The 9,258-nt window shown below is 41.9% G+C and overlaps 1 pseudogene; it reads right to left on the bottom strand.

Moving 5' to 3' along the window:
* Positions 1-4,307: 4,307 nt before the first annotated feature.
* Positions 4,308-9,258, bottom strand: part of LOC146893878 (developmental pluripotency-associated protein 2 pseudogene) — a 51,021-nt pseudogene continuing 46,070 nt past the window's right edge.

Genomic DNA, 9,258 nt, shown 5'->3' with positions numbered 1-9,258 from the left:
CTGCTGCTGGCTCTGTACTTAATGATTCACCAGGGATTTCTACTGAGATCAGCGTCTTGAATAAGCTGATATTTGATTGGCTGTGTGATACATTTTCCTGGGAATTGAGCTTTAATCCAAGCCTTGTCCCTTGGGATGAAGGTCTTCCTAAGGAGGATTCCTGTCTTTGCACTCACTGCTGGTCCAAGGGTTTCCAATGACCTAGACCAGCGGTTGCTGGAATGTCTTGGACATCTATGGAAGATGTCCAAGAATAGGTAGAGTTCCCCTGATTGGGGTCAGTGCTGTGGCACGTGGATTTAGTTTGCCAGATGTCTTCATTCTCAGCTAGAGTAGTCACTCAAAGGCTGAGTATGATTACACACAAAGGGTCGATTCTATTGCCTCTCTTTGTGTGTGTGTGTGTGTGTATGAATGTTAAACTTCTTTCCACCTACTCTCCCCTTTCTCCAATCCTTTCATGTCTCCCTCTGAGTTTGGTTGCTATTGCTGTGAAGCAACACCATGATAAAACATAAGTTGAAAAGGAAATGGTTTATTTGCTTCATGCATCCCAGTTCCATAGTCCATCACTGAAGGAAGTTAGGATAGAAACTCAAACCGAGCACGAACCTGGAGGCAGGAACTGCCAGGGAGGGGGTACTCTTTTACTAGCTTGCTCTCAATGGTTTGAGCAACTGGTTTCTTCTAGAGCCCAGGACTATCAGCACCCCACAACGGTCTGGGCTCTTATGCCATTAATCACTAATTAAAGGCACCTGTCCTAGCTGGAGAGTGACATTTTCGGCAAGACGGCAGCATTTTCTAAACTGTAGGTTTCTCTCAGATGATTTTTATTACAAGTTTGGCCTAAGACTGTCCAGCACACCCTCTTAAACTCATGTTTTCTTTATCGTTACACGCATGTGCCACCTAACTGAATCTATTTAGTGTTGCTTGTATGTACGTTGGGTTTTCCACCCCAAGTGCTTAGCTCTAAATGCATTTGGGGCTTGTCTTTGGAACAGACTGATTTTTCCTTTGCTCAGGAGCCATTGAAGATCTGCAGCTCTTAATCTAGAAAATGTGTCCTTGTGATATTTCCAGCATCCATGTTGGCATGCCTCCTGGTATTGTCCTTGTTCAGGTTTTTTTAGGCAGTCCTATTGAGACTTAGTAGGTCAGCCCTATCTGGTCTAGAAGGCACTATCTCACAGCAGAGATCTCGACCCCTCTGGCTATTAAAGTCTTGTACGTCCGTTCTTTTGCAATGATCTCTGAGCCTTAGGTGTTAGGGCTGCATTATACAGAATCTATTTTGACTATGTAGCCCATGGTCAATTACTCTCTGCATTTTGACCCATTCTGAATTTCTGTAGTACTTTCTATTCTTTAAAAAGCTGCTTTGAGGAGAACTTATGCTTATCAATGGTTATAATCATACACACTTCTTATATTGCTAGAAATTATGATGGTTTAGTAATGTTAGCAGTATGTTCTTTAGGGTCCATGATCTCTCCAGCCACAGGAAGTTGGTCAGCTTTATGGTAGAAGGCTTAATTCCCTTCTATTGAGTGGAACTTCAGTCCAACTTGATAGTTATTGGTTACTTCCAGTACAAATGTGCCACTACTGCACTGCTGGGATGGTCATTGTGGTGATTCATGGGCTTCATTTTTCTATTACTGACTATAAACTCAAAACTGACAATCTGACAATTGAGAGCCAGAGTGCATTGTGGAAGTGCTGACTTGTTTAACCCTGGGTGGTTTGCTTTACTAGAAAGAAGTGGTCAGGGGAGGTCACTATTTTTTTTCATGAGACAATAGTTACAACCCTAACCTGTAAGTATTCTGAAGCTGAAAACATGTGGACCCTGCCAATAGCTCAGATTGCAGAATAGGACTATAGATTGGGCAAAACTTGCGAGTCTTTGAATTGTATTAGAGGACATTTCTACCTGATTTGTGACATGTGTCTTATCTGCCTGTATCATCTGACAAGAGCCTATGTTTTTTCCTAAAACTCCACCAGGACTACTTAAGGTGTAAATGGAATACCATTTATATGTAGGCTGAAGATATATCCCAGTGTCTAAGCCTAGGACCTGGTATCGATGGCATTAAGTGAAAAAGCATTCCCTGTGCCTGTATCTACTGAAGCTGAACTTTGATTTCATGAGTGCCCATCCTGAACAAGCAAAGCATTGTATCTGCTATTTACACAATGACAGACCTATTTAAGCAATAAACTAAGCACTTAGAAATGTCAATCTATATTTTGATAATTCATGATTCCATGAAGTGCCTCAAACTAGCTTTGCTCTTGAAAGTACACATGGTGTCCAAATGACCTCCTCCATAGGAAATAATGAAGAATAAGAAAACATGTGGCTCACTTCTCAGCTGTGTGAATCTACAAGGTTCAACCTGGTTGTGGGATCTGTATGGTTTCTTATGACCAAGTGTTTGAGAAAGTTTCAAGTCTTCTGTGTACCTTCCCAAGGTTTTAAAGTATTGGAAACTAAATAAACGAACAGTTTCTCTGCTCCGACCTTTTTTAGTACTGTCGTGTTTATAAGATGCTTCTCAACACCCTTTGAGCATTCTTCCTAGTTACCTTTGGCCATTCCAGATGTGACACTCTCTCCTCGCACTCTGCTACAGTCCTTCTGGAGTGTCCTCTCCTTAGGGTGGAAAGCAAGCTCACTAGTGCTCCTAGATGTTGCAGAGTCACCTGAGGACTTTTGTGGGCGGAGTTCTGAATGCTTGTGCCCTTCCATCATCTTAGAATCCAGGGGAAGAATGTGTTTATGCAATACAGGATGGGTCCCATCACCAATGCTGGGCCCTCCCTTGCTCCCTTAGTTACTTCCCGTGACCTAAGCTAGGCTTCTCCTGCATTACTTTACTTTAAAAAATTTCACCACTCGATATCATGAAAGTTACCACATCATGGCATTGAGCTGCACTATGCCTTTACCTGCTTGAACTTATTTCTGCCCATGGTATGGATTTGATATGACCTGAAACCTTGGTTCTTATGGACTATAGGTAGATGCTGAGGAAAAGTCTAGGTAGAAATTAGCCTTCAATTGGAAGGCCACGACATACATACTTCCAGTGTCTGTGCAAATCTCTGAACCTGGCCTTGAGTTAATGAAGAGAAGTCACTTCTGATCTCTTGCTATAGGGGGAGCACTTGGTACCATAGAACTCAAGGCCCTGGAACCTGAGTCCAGCATTCTACTCTTTCGGGGATTTAGTAGGGAGTTTTCTCTAGGTTAATTTCCTTATCATAACTTTGTAAATTGTACTAAAGCTGTCTGCAGTGACTCTTTCTTAAATGTTCCAAGTGTAATTCCAAAGGCTAGTTCAGAATTGCACTGCTGTGGAGACCTTGTCAATGCACGGCCCTTCCTGGAAGCCTCATCTGACTCACTCTTCTAGAGACTGCCATGATACTGCCCAAGGATCTCCCACCCATTTTTCTCTTTTGATAGAAATGAGAGCATATTGACAGGACTGCATACAGAAACTCACAAAATTACATGGAGAAAAGCTCATTTGTCACAGTTTCACTCTTGAAGTTGCCTTCGTTAAAATCTGACAGCTCCATGGTTCCGTTACCTCCAAACCTCAGGTCGTCAAACAGGGGATGATTTGGTTTGTGCGCTACCGGCAGGGAGAAAGAATAATTCAAACAGTGGTAGTAGTGTATCTCCACATGGCCTCCACCTATCCCCTTTTCTCCAACTCCTTTTATGTTCCCTGCTGAGTTTGGTTACTATTGCTGAGATGAAACACCATGTTAAAACGTAATTTGAAATAAAAAGTGTTTATTTGCTTCATGCATCCAATTCCATAGTTCATAAATAAAGGAAGTTAGGATAAACACTAAAACTGGGCTCGAACCTGGAGGCAGGAACTGCCAGAGCGGGTGCACCTTTTACTAGCTTGAGCAGTAAAAGGCTCCTGGCTTGAGCAGCTGGTTTTTCTAGAGCCCAGGACTACCAGCACCCCACAACGGTATGAGATCTCATGCCATTAATCTCTAAATGCCCACAGGTTTACCCTCAGCCCCATTTTATGGAAGCATTTTTTCCATTTTTGCTTGAAGACAGGAATTTTATTTTGTTAGGACATCATTCCACACCAATTGTTTTCTTAGACCCTGCTAACAAAATTGGTCTCTGTACCCCATGAACAGAATAGCATTGAACTAGTCCAAATCAGGGATGGATATCCAGTTACTTGGCCTTTACAGGACGCGTTCATTCACCTCAAAACCTTGATGTCAGTCTAAGGTGGCACATTTGGAGGGAGCGTTTATTTCCTTTCAGAGCGTTTCTCTTTCAAAATTTCTCATCTTCTGTTGCTGCAGACACATTCTTGACACAGCACTTTATCTTCCCCTTCTGGGGATGGGCAAACAGACTGGTAATGGGAAGAAAGGGATCATCTTTGAGGGCTGTCTTGGAACCCAGGTATGGCCAGTGTGCATCTGCAGGCAAACCCAGCCTGCCTTATCTGCAGGGAGCTGTCTGCCATGGACGATGCACCACCTGCATGCAGTCACTGGCCGCAGAAAGGCCTTGACATTTTGAGGGAAGGGGCTGAGACTTCACAGTCCTAGGGGTGAGCAGCTCTCCTGGCAATTCTTCCCCAGGCTGCAAAAAGAGATGACTCCCTTTCTGAAGTTATAACTTCATATCTGCCATCGTGGCTCTCTTCTTGAAGCTTTGAGGCCTGGCTACTTTAACTGCTTTGGGTTTCTTGGGAAGTGACTTTATTTTGCTCTTGATGTTTGGGGAATATGACAGTTTTTTTCAAATGAGTTTTTCTGGAGTCTTAAGTAGACTTCAACTTGCTTGCCTTCCTTACTCAAGTTATGACAGTGACAACATTCCCAAAGAGTGTTCCTGGACACCTCATTAATAGGAGGCAGGATGGCTGGCAGGAGCGGCGAGGGTTTTAGCTTGGATACTGAGGGCTTGGTATCCTGAGATGCTGGTGTCAGGGTACTGGTGCTGCCTGCAGTTAAGATTATCTTCCTACACTAATTAAGAAAATACCTTAGAAATTGAGATTTGACTTGATCAATATAATCTCCCACAGCTGTCCATAGCTTCCTAGCAGTTTCCGACTGTCAAGTTGATAGTGCCCAAGTCGTTTTTCTACCTATTATAGGATGCCTAGAATTCTATAATGATGGTTCAAAATTGGTGCCTTAGCTGGAGTGCACTGGGTGGTTTCTGTTCATCTAGAGAATCCTAATATAAACAGTGTGATAAGGAGATGACCTAACCGATGGATATTTTATCTTGCATCTAAATAGCCACAGCGGGTGAATCTCACCAAAGAAGCTGAGAATACAGTAGTTGCTGGACCCTTGAGACTGTGGTCCCTCCACCATTTGGAGTATTGCTCACTGGGGAGTCTGGCTGGAGCCTCAGCAGTTCTTATATTGATGGGTTTCTGAGCAAGGCTAACTACTTGGACCAAAAGTGTGTTTTTGAGGAGTGGGGTGGGGACAAAAGGCACATATGTGAAATCTCCTCACTTAGGATTTTACCAGAGGATGAGAGGCAATGATACAGATTTGCCTTATGTGATAGTGTGTTAGTGCGTATGGGTGAATGATCAGAAAGCAGACTGAATCGTTCTTTGCTTTGTTAAACCTTATAAATTTTGTTTTCTGTGACTGGAAAAAGGTCATAAACTCTCTAGACTGAACATTATAGAAGGAATTGATATACTGGAAAGGTGGATATTTGTGACATTGTCTTTATGTTTCTGTGGAGGTAGTATGGATCATTCTACTACTTGCCCAGTGGTTGGCCTTTCCTTGTGAATAAGGTAATGAGAATAGACCCTACGCCTTGTCTCTAGTCCAGCAGGTCTGTGTAACACAGGTGGCGTCAGACATGGCCCTTGTCATAATTGAGCTGAGCTAACTTTGAGGTTGTCTGTTCTGTGCTCTGACTAGACGGTGTCACTGTGGCTAGTGGGGGAGGCAGCTAAAGCTGACCATGTTCAGATCCCAGCTGCAGCTGTTCTGGCGTCCAGACTGTTTTATCCTTCCTATGTCATCTCCTTGCTATCCCTGAGAATGCTCTGTAAATTTCAGAAGAATAATAGCCCAGGTCAGCCTGCATTTGGTGGGATCAGCTTTTCTATTTCTTCTCATTGTGAAGGGAATAAATAGTTAAGCATAATCCTGTCCCAGGCTCTGGTACATGTACAAGTACAAAGTACAAGGTGGCCTTCTACTTTGCTCACCCTCTGTGGGAGAGCCAAGAAACCAAGTCTCTTCTCCATTAGATCATGCTTCTTTGGGAATAACTCCTGTTCTTCAGTGTCACTGCCCCCCTGGATAGATTCTTCCCCTCAGGCCAATGTTTGGGTATCTGACGTGTTTAGGAGTCTCCTGAGACTGGCACCGACGTTGGCTTTGGTTGTCTTAGGATTTCATCCACAGTCTTAATATCTTTCATTATATCAAGTGGTGAAAGATATCTAATCAGTACTGAAGTAAAACAACTGATGGGGTCTGAAGAAACAGCTGGCACCCCCAGACAAGAATCCTGAGAAGCAACAGCTCAAGAAGTTTCGGGGAAGATAATTGAGAAAAATGGAGTTTCCAAGGATGATCACATCTGTCCAATGCATGATTTAGAAAATGACAACTAAATCTGTCATAAGAATCAGAATGTAACAGGGACGAAGACAAGCATATAGGCCATGAGTTTCCAGCCTTGTTCTGTACTGTCCCAAAGTCCACTGGCCCTTGGTGAGTGAGACCCTCCTGTGGGCTTTTGCCTCATCTTTAGACCTGTTGGACAAGCACTCATATTGGTCTAAAACTAGGCTACATGGTTTTCAACAGGATGGGACACTTGTGGATACAGGCCTAGAATCTTTAGATGGCAATGAAGATCCAGGTTTGGCCATTAAGAATGAATTAAACTGGGCCATGGTGGAGTACGCCTTTCATCCCAGCACCAGAGAGGCAGAGAAGGGGCGGGTCTTAGTTTGAGCCCAGCCTGGACTACAAGAGCTAGTTCCAGGACTGGCTTCAAAGCTACAGAGAACCCTGTCTCGGAGGGAAAAAAACACGAAAAGAAATTTTAAAAATTTGATTTATACTTACTAAGAAATGACTTAATCAGGAAACCATTGATTTTAATGTGTTAATGTATATATTCCTCTACGTGATAAAAATTTCCCTCAATTGTCTTTTTCTATTAAAAATATTAATGCATCAGTAATGATGTCAAAACATCTCTGCATTTCTTATAGCAAGGAAATGTATAGGTATTTTTCCTCCCATGTTTAGATTGGATGTAATTAAGTGGTTGAATGCTTTTTTTTAATGCTTCTTTAATGTAGTTTTAGTGTTTGCTTAGATGACATTCAGTTAATCATACCTTGAATGTTGGGCTATGCTGAAGTTTGGATATTCCTTAAGTGAGACATCGAAGACTAATAGTAAGCAAGGTAGTCCTTTTTTGATGGTTCAGACTACACAGCATCAGAATATGGAACCCGATCTCTCTTCTAGTTTAAAGTCAATTGATGTATCAAATTTATTAATTTACAAAGTGGTTAGTTTATTAATACGTAGTAAATAAGTATTTTTATATCAAAGAGAAACATGATCTATGAACTAAGCTTCCAACATAAAGAAGACATTAACAGTTTACAAAAATACTTTACAATTTTTTTTATCATTTGACCTATATAAATGGCTTTTGCTGTTTGGACATGATTCTTCAGGTAATTTGTACAAGCTCCTGATGTCATCACGTAGAGTCCAAATCCTGTTTATACTCTAATCTGTTGAGAGGAGAATCTACTTCACACCATTTTCAAAGAATTCTCATTGGTTATATTTGTAGTACATGAGGAAGACGGAGATGGGTTTTGAAGAGGTTTTCTTCAGTCCCCTGGGGTATAAACGATAGGTTGAAGTTCTTTGCTGAAAGAATCCTTGAGCTGTGTACTTTTAAGAGTGGAGACTTCTGAGTATGTTATTTTCAAGGAAGAAGGTATTCATGTTTTTTTTGGTTCTTTTTTGTGGGGTAATATTAAGCAAGTTAGGTTCACTTGGATGTACCCGGCAAACAGTCGAGAACAGGCTGCAGCATGTATGGCAGGTGGATGCTGTGTCTGTTTTCATGTTGTAGCTGTAAATATTTCCTCTGAGGATTTGGGAGATGTGATGTAAAGTGAGGCCCTGAGCAACTACTTCATTCTGGGCATCTTCCCGAACAGCAGATGGCCTGGAATTTGTCAAGAGGTCACAAATCTGTTCACTATATACTTTCGGAAGATTTCTCACATAAAGGCAGCTGTTTGTGTCCTGAGAACACAAAAGAAAAGGCAGTTGTGTTCCATACAGTGGTTCATGTTGGGGATAAGCGTACACTTGTTTTTTGATCCCAAACAAGTCTTTCTCCCCACTAAAAAACCCTAAAAATTTGATATTACTAAAAGACAAATTAAAGACCTTAAGTTTGTATTTGATGCTATTTTTTTTGATGTAATGTCAAGTCAAATGGAAGTTTTTGAACAGACTTTCAAGCCAACTCATTTTTTCCTGAATGGATATGCATATGGTACCCCTGGAGCTGGGAAGACTCACACAACACTAGGCTCAGCTGCTGAACCTGGAGCACTGTACCCAACAGCATAATAATATATCTGTGACTTGGACATGAAGGACAATTGTAACTTGGCTCAGACATGTATATCTTTTCAGATACTCTATTTCTTCATCAGGACTGTGGTTTCAACTTAGGTCCTGTTACAGCGGAAAGACCAAGGTATCTTATGTACTTAGGCTTAACCATGTTTAAGGAAACCACAAGGAGGGTGGTTTGTGCTGCTAGCTTCCTGTGGGGCCACCATCACAACCTGCTGTAAATCTACCAGGAACATCAGAGTTCAGTTTCTCTAAAAGGGGATGTGAATTTCTGGATGCCAGTCTTTACTCTAGTAAGGATTTGAGTACCACCATGTGGCTTGTAGGCACTTGTGGCATTCCAGGTAGGGTATAGGTGTTTTGCTCCAGTCTTGTGCTTTGAAAAGGAACCTGAGGATGGTCCCTTGGGGTCTGCTGTTTTGCCTTTGGAGCATCCTCTCCTGCAAAGTCTTTTTTTTTTGCCTCCTTGGGTGAGCTTTCCCATCACACTTTATATATTAAGCTTTCTTCTTTCAGGTGGTCCATGTAAGCTCTGACCTGACTTTTTTTTTTTTTAAGTCTTATTACTGAAGA

The sequence above is a fragment of the Myodes glareolus genome, chromosome 8 (assembly GCF_982192425.1).
Source record: "Myodes glareolus chromosome 8, mMyoGla1.1, whole genome shotgun sequence".
Lineage (NCBI taxonomy): Eukaryota > Metazoa > Chordata > Mammalia > Rodentia > Cricetidae > Myodes > Myodes glareolus.
This window is presented reverse-complemented; position numbering and strand designations above follow the sequence as displayed.